This window comes from Alexandromys fortis, unplaced genomic scaffold (assembly GCF_014885135.2).
Source record: "Alexandromys fortis isolate MF-2015 unplaced genomic scaffold, M_Fortis_MF-2015_v1.1 scaffold_143, whole genome shotgun sequence".
Lineage (NCBI taxonomy): Eukaryota > Metazoa > Chordata > Mammalia > Rodentia > Cricetidae > Alexandromys > Alexandromys fortis.
The window spans coordinates 2,773,045-2,783,342 of record NW_026068044.1 but is presented as its reverse complement, the minus strand read 5'-3'; the positions used below and the strand labels follow the sequence as shown (position 1 = coordinate 2,783,342).

General features: G+C 45.7%; 1 protein-coding gene across 2 annotated transcripts in view; it reads right to left on the bottom strand.

The window, feature by feature from the left end:
* Arhgap28 (Rho GTPase activating protein 28) overlaps positions 1 to 10,298 on the bottom strand; it is a 162,554-nt gene that overhangs the window by 105,844 nt on the left and 46,412 nt on the right. The window contains exon 1 of one of the 2 annotated variants that reach the window (XM_050166215.1): positions 2,118 to 2,204. The exons of the other annotated variant lie outside the window; for it this stretch is intronic. The gene's annotated coding sequence lies outside the window, so the exon portion shown is untranslated. Of the gene's footprint in view, positions 1 to 2,117; positions 2,205 to 10,298 lie in introns of those variants that run through there. 2 annotated transcript variants of the gene reach the window in all.

Genomic DNA, 10,298 nt, shown 5'->3' with positions numbered 1-10,298 from the left:
CCCCCCCCCCCCCCCCGTACCTTCCAGTCTCTCACTTGCTAACGCGCCGCGAGAGGAGACGTGTCCCACTCCAGATGTCCTCGTAAGCAGTAATAAAAGAAAATAAATATTTATCAATGCTAACTGCGAATGTCATCAATCGTATCGCTTGTATCTCATACATGGGCTACAGATTTAGGCCAGTACATCTCCCAAGAACACAGGGTGCTGAGATAAAACTCAGCATAGAGACACGCAAGCGACTGCTGCCTACATAGGCCCGTTCCCGTGTTTCTCTGAGCTCAGAGTTCCAGAGACGGTAGAAGTCCACCCATCTCCCTCCGCCCACTTCTCCTCTTGTTCGGAGCTGCAAATGCTGGAGGTGTGTGTGTGTTTTTTTTTTTTTTAATTGACTAATTACAGATTTTTTTTTTCAGGAGCTCTGAAACGGGTTCTTAACAGCTTCTGGCTCCCTCACCTTATATTTAGCCTCCGGCCCGACAAATGCCAAGTCTGCAGTGCTTGTGAATTCAGCTGCAGAAGGTGTCCAGATGTGGTACCAACTCTGCCTTCCAGAACAGGTACCACTTCAGCCTGGGATTGGGAAAGGGAGAGCTGATGGTGCTCTGAGAAGCACCCGGAGGCTCTGGCTTCCCTGCTGGGGATGCTGATAGGCGGCCACCCAGGGATGCTGTAGAAAGTGCTTTACCCTGTTCTGACTTACGTAATCAAGACCCCGTACTGTATTTGACCAGCAAATAAAAGTATAAGTTCAAGGAACTGGCCAGGGGCTCTGCTTATGCTGCTTGTTGGCATTGCACGTGTCTTATTTTAACACGATTTATCCATAATTGCTGAACATCCAGCGTTGCTCTTATTAAATAAGTGTTTTCGACAGGATGGAACATATATAAACTCTGTCTTGTCAGAGAAGAGAATTTATATGTCCGACACAAAGGAACAAATATCACAGAACACAGTGCCCTCCAGTTTGCAGGTACTGGGTCTGTACGCTTCGCAACACAATAGAAATAAAGAGATGCTGTCCCTTGTTCAGTATCTTTCGCCGTCTAGGCAGACACTTTCTAGTACCGGCTGACTCCAGAAACTGAACTCTGTAGGGACAAAAGCAGGTAAAACGAAGTCACTCTGGCAGATGTAGTTTTGATATTTAATTACACTCCATTATTTACATTAATTAATTACATTAATTCCAAGCACTTAGGGCTGTTTCTTTTTTTAAGGTGACTAACAAAAGAGATGGCATTTCCTGCTCTTTCTCCACCCTAGCTTACCTTCGGGAGGCTCTGCTGGGCTAGGAAGACACAGATTTGTAACTACAACCTTCACAGTTTCAACTGATTCAAATGCCAAGGAGACAAACAGAAGTCACCAGCAGCACAAAGGTAGCCTGTGATAAGGGAGGGACAGGCAGCCTGATACCAAACATGCCATGCAAACGGGATGTAGCTCAGTCGGTAGAGCTCTTACCTAGCAGTTATGAAGTCCTGGGTTCCATCCTCAGTACCATATAAAATTGGGTCCTACTGGTACATGTCTGTAACAACTGCACTTGGGAGACAGATGCATGGGTACCAGAAATTCAGGATCATCCTCAGCTATACAGTGAACCAGAGGCCAGCTAGGGATACAGGAGACTGTCTCAAAAACAGAACGCCAAGCACAAAGTGAGAAGGGCATAGGTTCAAATCCTAGCTGTATCACTTTCAATTGTATGATCTCGGGTAAATTCCTCCATCTCTCTGAACTGTCTGAAAAGCAGGCACAGACACGCTAGCATCCGCCTTAGCCAGGTCATGGTGATGGTAAGTAAATTATAAATGCCAAGCCCTGCAGAGAGTGCTTTTAGAAATCCCCAAGCGACAGCTCGGATACAGAAGAGGAAAATGCAGAGGCAGTGCCACAAACGTTTGAATGGAGGAGGATATCTAAGCCCATACACGAACCAGGAGACCCAGAGCCTCCAGCCCGAGAGTCCTTCTTACACCTGGAAGAGTTTGAACGCACAAGCTGTCCCCGACCCACAGACCTGTTGACATGAGAAGACTTGGGAAAAGGTCTCAGAAAGAGTGGGAGTCCCAGGTCACCCCTTTCCTCCCAACTGTCATAGCCCCTACCTGTCTGCGATGTGCCACCAGAGTCTCGGGTCCACGCTCAGTGCAAGCCGATCCTGCACACAGTGATCTCCAGGACTCTTCTGTTGACAGACTCAACGGGTGCCTGAATGTCTAGGAGACACTCACAGTGTCCTCATAAACCAGACTAGATTGGCCTTTCGGCTATAAACAACTAGGGAACCAGATTAACTCTGAGAAACTGTTTACAGATATTAGGCAAAGGAAGGACCGGCCGTGGTCCAAGAGAGGAGGGAAGAGGTGAGCGAGTCCTTCTGAAAGTTCATTCCAGCTCGCTTTCTGTCTGGTAGGGAGCTCCAACGGCAGTCCCGGGAGGACAGTCTCGAGAACACCGTGGTCTCCTCCAGCGAGGGGAACACAGAACAGCATTCTGGAAGGCTCGGGCAGAAAAAAAAAATCCGTGAGGAAAAAGATCCAAGTGCCAGACAGGAAGGAGCTAGGCAGACAAAGAAATCCATATGGCATTTCATCGGGGTTGGGGCTGAAGATCAAGTCGCAATGTGCAGGGTCAGCTTGATGGAGTCTGACAAAAAACAAACGAGTTTCTATAAATTAAACAATCCCCTGAGCTCCCTTGGCTGGCTGACATGCGAGTCCTGTCCAGTTGGAATAGAAGAAAGTCTTTGTTGGAGGGTCTGGGCCTTGAGGTCGTGACCCTAGAAGTCTACTTCCGTGAGGCTTGGTCACCTCTACTCTGGGGTCCTGCCCTAACCATTTTAATGGAAATACAACAAAACCTTCACTTATCTTCCACTAAACAATAACAAGAAGAAAACAAGCCCAGCATTCAATCCAACACAACTCCCATGCAGGGAAAGAAGGGAACAGACCCAGGAATCCAGACACAGCAGGATGTAAGACCTCCCAGGCCAGCCAATGAAAGCGCGAGGGCAAACATGCTCAGATGACTGAAAACTCTAAGAGGAAACACATGAGGGGAAAACAGAAGACAGGAAAGCGTGCGACCCTCTGGAGATGAAAGGCATGTCTGAGGTGAAGAAAATATAAGACGAGCTTAGTGGCCATTAATTAGCCACAAAAAAAGAGCTCAATACATTTGAAGACTAAACAATCTGAAAAATATCCAAACTGCAACAGACAAAATTGGGGAGGAATTGGAAAAACTGAAGAACTTCCTAGTGACCCCTGGGACTAGGGACAAGCTTATCAGACCTGCTGCTGAAGTTCTAGACAGGACCCGAGGGCAGGAAACCATTTTTAAAATATGGCTGTTAAATTTTCACCCCCTCCCAAATCTGTTGATGTCACAGCTTGAAGAAATTCAACGAACCCCAAGAAAGGACAACAGGAAGAAAACCACAGGCCACTGTGTTGCGATACCATCACTGAGAAAAACAGGGAACAAACAAGCAGCAGCAGAGTAGAAAGACAGAGAGACCACGGACAAATGGACAAAAGCAAAGAGGGACATAAAGTTCCCTCAGACAAAGCACCAGCAAATGCCGGAAGGACATGTCAATAGGGCTGAAAGGAAAAACTAAAACACTCAGCCTCGAACTCTACGTCTCGTGGACTCAGTCTTCAAAAATAAAGACTCAATGAATAGTGTCTTAGACTTAGGCGAAGGTGCAGAGGACACACAGTGGCCAAGTTGCACTTCGAAGCGTGTTAGTTTCTCCAGTGGTGACCAAATAATTCTCAATGAAAACTTGGTATCACACCAGAGAATCAAAGCTACGGGAGTGGCGGGTATGTGCAGACACAGAAAGAAACCTACTTTTTTTTTTTTTGCTTTTTATTTCTTTCAAGTATGACTATTAAAACAAAAGTTAGTAATGATGAATTTTGCAGTACGTGGTGGATGTGGTAAGAGCAAGGAGAACAGGAACCAGGTGTTCAGGACGGAGAAAACGAGATCACTAAGCCATCAGGTGCCTACACTGTATACCAAGTCATCCTGAGAGTTGGTATAAAAGTATTGAACAGAGTGATGTAACATGAGAGAGACGATGAAACAGAGTAAGAAATTTTCTCAAGTAATCCAAAAGAAGGCCAGAAATATGGGGGCTGGGGTAAAGAGAAAGCATCTAGGGGAAATAGGAAATACAGCAAGATAGGAGACTACCGCTGCACACATACGCTGAATACAAGAAACACAGGCACCACACAGTGGAAGTCAAAGTGTAGACTCAGCTGATCATAAACACATGGGAGTAAGCTCAGTAAGACACAGTGGACTTTTGTGTCAGGTTGGGTCATGCATGCAGCAGCTGGCACAGGACCAAAGGATCTTGACTATAAAACAGCCATGGAAGAGTAAGCGACACCAGGATAAGACCAGAAAGGATCCACACACAAAGGAATAACCGAAGCGGAAAAGATGACCAGGGCAGGAAGAGTATTATGGTCTGAAAAGGAAATGCCTGCTGCCGAGTTGTAGGTTGACGTCTTGATGGTGCTATTTGGAAGCATGCTGGAAACTTCAGGAATGGAAGCAGGTCACTAGGGATGTCCCCGGGTCTTATATTCTCTGGTCCTCTTTCTGGACGCCTCTGTCAGCCTCAGGACCACCATGATGGTAAGAGCTTTGCTCCGTGACTACTTCTTCCATGATGCTCTTATCACAGGCCGAGGCGCACGAAGGGGAGGTGACCATGACCTGACATGTGTGGAACTTTGAGCCCAAGCAAAGCTTCCCCTGTTCATGTTGTTCTCTCATATCTAACGCAGAGTCTCAAACTGTAGTACAGGTCCCCAGGGTCACTCCGTCCCCCCCCTCCCCCATTATCAGACAGCCCCATGGGCAGAGCCTAGCATAAAAAAAAAACGCTGGTACCGGGCAGACAAACACTAGCTCTAAGATCATATTGGGAACAGTCATGGGCTTGATCAAAACAAAACCAAATAAAAACAAAAACAAAATAACAGAGAAGAGACAAAAATGATCAATGTCAGGAAAGAAAAGATGGTACCAGGAAAATAGATGATCGTGACAAAACACCAACCAGTTCCCAGTTTCTGCCAAGAAAGGCCAGTTTCTATGAAAGAGATACATTCCTTGGTAGATGAATTACCAGAACTGACAGGAAGAAATGGAATCTACTCATGTTTTGAAGCATGTAGAACCTGATAATGTAAGACATTCCCACAGGGAAAACTCCAGCCAGATGGCCTTACTGATAGACTACCAGACATGTGAGTGACATGCAATACCTACACCGATACACTGCCCAACACCTGACTAACATGCAAATACCAACACCGATACACTTCTCAACCACTGCGCAACATGAAATACCAACATTGATACACTACCCAACAACTGAGTGCCGTAAAACACCAACACTGATAGACAATGCAGAGACTCAGCAGCACACAATACCAACACTGATACACTACTCAACCACTGCACAACATGAAATACCACCATTGATATACTACCCAACAACTGAGTAACACACAATACCAACACAGATACACTAGCCAACAACTGAGTGACACACAATACCAACACTGATAGACTACGTACAGACTGAGTAACATGGTATACCAACGGTGGTACACTACACACACGGCCAACACTACCCAATGACTGAGCAACATCTAGTACCAACCCACACAGAAAACACGGGGTACAGGGACTGCTTCATTGCATAAAACCAGGTTTACCTCAATAACCATACGAAGTGGTTATGAGAACGAAAACCTGTAGAAGCACTCATTCATAAACACGCAGGCACTAGTCATCAGACCCGGTGCCAGCTGATAACACTGGCCCTGATGGCTACAGTCTGGCCAGCATCAGCAACAATGCTGAGCTAGAGGCTTTTTTTTTTTTTTTTATTTTTTTTCTTGATACTGTAACTTGCCTGTTGAAAATACCTTACATTTGTACTGGTCACTAGGCTTAAAGTCTTCTGAGAAGATGAGACAAAACATCTGGTATCCAACAAACACTTAAATTTCTGTTTTATAAATAAAAGTCTTTTGCATGCATTCATTTATGTCTTTTTATTGGGGTGAGTGGCCAAGCCTGCCACCATGCACCTGTGGAGGTCAGAAGCCAGATGTGAGTCAGTGTCTCCTTGCACTGCGTTGGTTACAAGGACTGAATTCAGGATGTCAGCCCTGGGAGCAAGCACCTTTATCCCTGAGCTACCTTACGTCTACTTACAACTTTTAATACTCAGCCTTTCTTGAGTTGTAGGTCAGTGTGTACTATGGCAAGTCCAATACCTGTCTTCAGACTTGAGTTGATTAGACACAGAGATTGGATGCAGAAGTAACTATCGATTTGAACTCGAAGGCAAGCTTCCAAACAGAATCGGACTTAGCTCTCACTCTCTGCCAACATAAAGTCATTCTCCATTGGATTTCTGCCTTGCAGAATCCAATGGGCCTGAGGTCATGAAGGCAGGATACTCAATGTCTGGGCTAAGTTAGTCCCTGGCAAGAATTATTTTCCTGTAAATTCTTAATGGTATTTGAAGCCTCTCTTCAATGTGTTTATTATTATAACTAAACACCAGTGGGCTTGTATGCTGATAAGCATACAATCAAACTCAGTATAGTCAAGATGTAAGAGTGGTAGATGGTTAACTCCCTGCAGCGGTTACTACCAAAAGCAGTGTCCTCAGGAACTCAGGAAACATGGGGGCTTTAGTCAAGGGATCTGTATATACTCTATAGGGGTTGGCTCTTTCCTGGGTTTGTTTAGTTAAGTAGTTCCTTCCTGAGCATGCTCAGTATATTCTCTCTCTCTCTCTCTCTCTCTCTCTCACACACACACACACACACACACACACACACACACACACAGAGAGAGAGAGAGAGAGAGAGAGAGAGAGAGAGAGAGAGAGAGAGAGAGAGAGAGCGCTGTACTCTGTTTCTTCTCTTCTTAGCCTGTTCCTAGCAGGAAAACAGCTCCCTGGTTTTTCCCTCTTCTGTTCAGTGGGTTTTCTTCAGGCACATTTTGAAGATTTATCCAAATGTTCAGATTATCTGGGCTAGAAATGTTTTCCCAGGCTGATGGCTTTTACAGCTTGCCACTTCCCTCTTATCCTAACCCACCACGTTCTCTCTCTTATCCTAACCCACCACGTTCTCTCTCTTATCCTAACCCACCACCTTCTCTCTCTCATCCCAACCCACCACCTTCTCAGATTGCCCTCAACTCTGCCTTTCACTGCACAAAAAGGTCACCGAAATGACGAAGGCGTCACTTTACCAAAACCCAAATCCACAGTGGGTCTACGTATATCGTACAACCTGAAATTTGAATCTCTCGCTCTCTACCCGATTCCTTTTCCTCTAAGCATGCCCCTTCTCCTTCCTCTCAATCCTGAGCACTAATCATGAAAGCTTCCGGGTGCTCAAAACAGCAGAATAAAAATTACATAAAGCCAGTTTGGAATTCTGGTCACAGACTAGGAGTCACCCTTGAGCTCCGTGGCACCCACTCATTATCACCAACACACACGTGACAGCATGCTTGTTATCTGAGACCCTGAGTGTCTATGACCACCCTTCAGAGAATCACCGACAAGTAACTAAGCCTAAATCTGACTTTCTACGTAACAAGCACAGTAAAAGAAAGGGCCTGATAGCATTAAATAACACGGTGGAGAGCAGCCACCCTCCCGACTATACAAGAACTAGACGTCCTTATGCAAATGGGAAGTCTACAAGGGCAGGGATTCAGAGAGTGGCAATTTAATAAACGGACCCATCTTCTGAGGCAATTTCCACATTGTGGAAGGTCGGATCTCAATATCCAAGTAACATGCTTATCTTGTCCAACAAAGCAAAGGCCCAGACAGTTGCAAACGCCCAATAAAGTGAGTCTTATTATCTACAAAATGTCTTTCTTCTGAAAGAGGGGAGGCGAGAAAATTGAGAAGTCAGGTCACCCAGTAGCCTGACTCGGTATTTATATCTAGTCATAATCTGATTTTGGTATTTGCTTACTCACTCGGCTTTTGCAGCCGCATAGCCAATTAACCGTGGCAATTATTCAGTAAGCTGTAGGTGACCTGACTAGGGAGATGGGGCACAGAGGCAAAGAGAAACCGGATGGAAAGTTGGCTCACCTCACAGCAGGAACTCTGTAGCATACAGTCCATTTCATCTTGTCCCAGCTGAGATCTAAGAAATTACTCCTTCACTCCACTACCTTTGAGTGTCTGATCACACTGGGCCCTTTGTTAGAGACACGAAGCAGTGAGCAGCCAAGATGCATGCATTCTCCGCCCTCATCAAGATGCTTGTCTAGAAGATGACAAGTGTTAGCAAGGATGGAGAGGAAACAGAATCCTAGCTGTTGGGGGGCCCTGGTAAATTAGCATAGTCTCTATGCAAGACAGTGTGGAGACTGTTCAAAACATTAAAAATAGAACTAACATATGACCCCCCCCCCTCCAAAAAAAAAATCCCACTCCCGGGCAGACAGCCAGAGGAAGTGAAATCAGTATGCAAAGAGATACGACCCCTGTGTTTATTACAACTCCACTCAGAAGAGCCAAAAGACAAGACAACCAAAGAGTCCACCATGTGATGACTGGATTCCGCAAAGGCAGCGTCCATACACAATCGGCCACAACACAGCTTTCAGAAAGAAGGAAGAGGTTTTTATTCTGAAACAGCATCCCTAGAAGTGGGCTGTGTGAAAGGAGCCAGGTACAGAAGGAGAAACAAACACCGCATGATCTCTCTGAACCTGGAGCGCACTGATTTGCTTAGCCTGGCCAGCCAGCGAGCACCGGGGATCAAGTTCTGTCTGCCTCGCCAGCACCTCATTATGAACATACCATACCCTGATTTACCGTGGGTGCTAGGGATCCAAACACGCAGCAATCGCCTTACTCCGCCCACCACAGACAGTGCTCAAGTAGGTTATGACACCAACATCAGAGAGCTTTTCTGTAGTGAAGACGTCTGTAAGTGAAGCTCTGGCTTCCTGGACAGCTTGAGCAGTCCCAGGATGGCTACCGGGAAGGAAGCCAGCGGAAGCAATGGTGAGGAGGGATCGTGCCCTGAGTGCGGGCTGGCAAGGAGCGTGAGTTTTCAGAGAGCAGTGAAGAGCCAGTCTGGCTCCTGGTTGCTGCCCGCCAAGGATCAGCGTGAAGTCTCAGGACGACAGCTGTTCTTACCCCCTATTTCTAGGAAGGCCTCATTTTATTTTATTGCCTCCTTTCTACAGCTTATACAGTGAGCAACTGTCCTTGATAATTTTTCTGCTGAAACGAACAATGACGAGGACAGGCATGGACTTCATCATAAAATCACGTCCACGTCCACACATGAACAAGGAGTAAGCCAAGCATGGCTCCGAGATAAGCAAGTTCCTTAAATTACCCAACAGACTACCACGTTTGGTAAAGCTGACAATTAGTGGCCATTCATAAACAAGACCATTTTTGTTTTCACGGACGGTTTATGTTTCGTGTACTAAGAAGCCCAAGTGTTGTCTACATTTCTATACTGAGGCATGTAAACAGTCAAGGTGCCCTGGGCTGGGTCTGGAGCTCCGTTGGTAGAACATCTGGCTAGTGTGTTTGCCTCCCTGGGTTCTACACCCAGCACTACACACGTCAGGTGTGGTGGCACACACTTGGATTCTAACATTAAGGATGTGGATCTCAACCTTTACTAAAGAAATGGTTCCAGGCCAGCCGAGCATCTTAGATAGCATCCTTAATAAAAAAAAATAATAATAAAATAAAAAATAAAAAAGGAGAAGGAAAAAAGAATAGTTCTTCCTCTTGAATAATAATGTATAATAATAATAATGATATGATGTAGTGGCTAAATTTTCCTCCATACAGAAACCTGACACAAACATTTAGGAGGAGGGAGGGTTTATGGCACTAAGCCTTTCAGAGGGTTCAGCTCATCGTCGCTTGGTCCCACATATTATGTCAGGACACTATCAGTGGGAGCATGCAAAGAGGTACTTCACCCCAAGGTGTACAGGAAACAAAGGAAGAAAGGGCCAGGACAAGACATGCACTTCAAAGCCATGTCTGCTATGAGCTAGGCTCCATCTCCAAAAATAATGCAACAGCTAGGAACTGCACATCTCACAAATGAGACAGATGGTGAAATTCATAGTCAAACCACCAGCCCTCGTCAGGCACAGACTACTGTTCCAAGTGTTGCACTGGCTAGACTAAGTTCCAAGTGTTGCACTGGCTAGACTAAGTT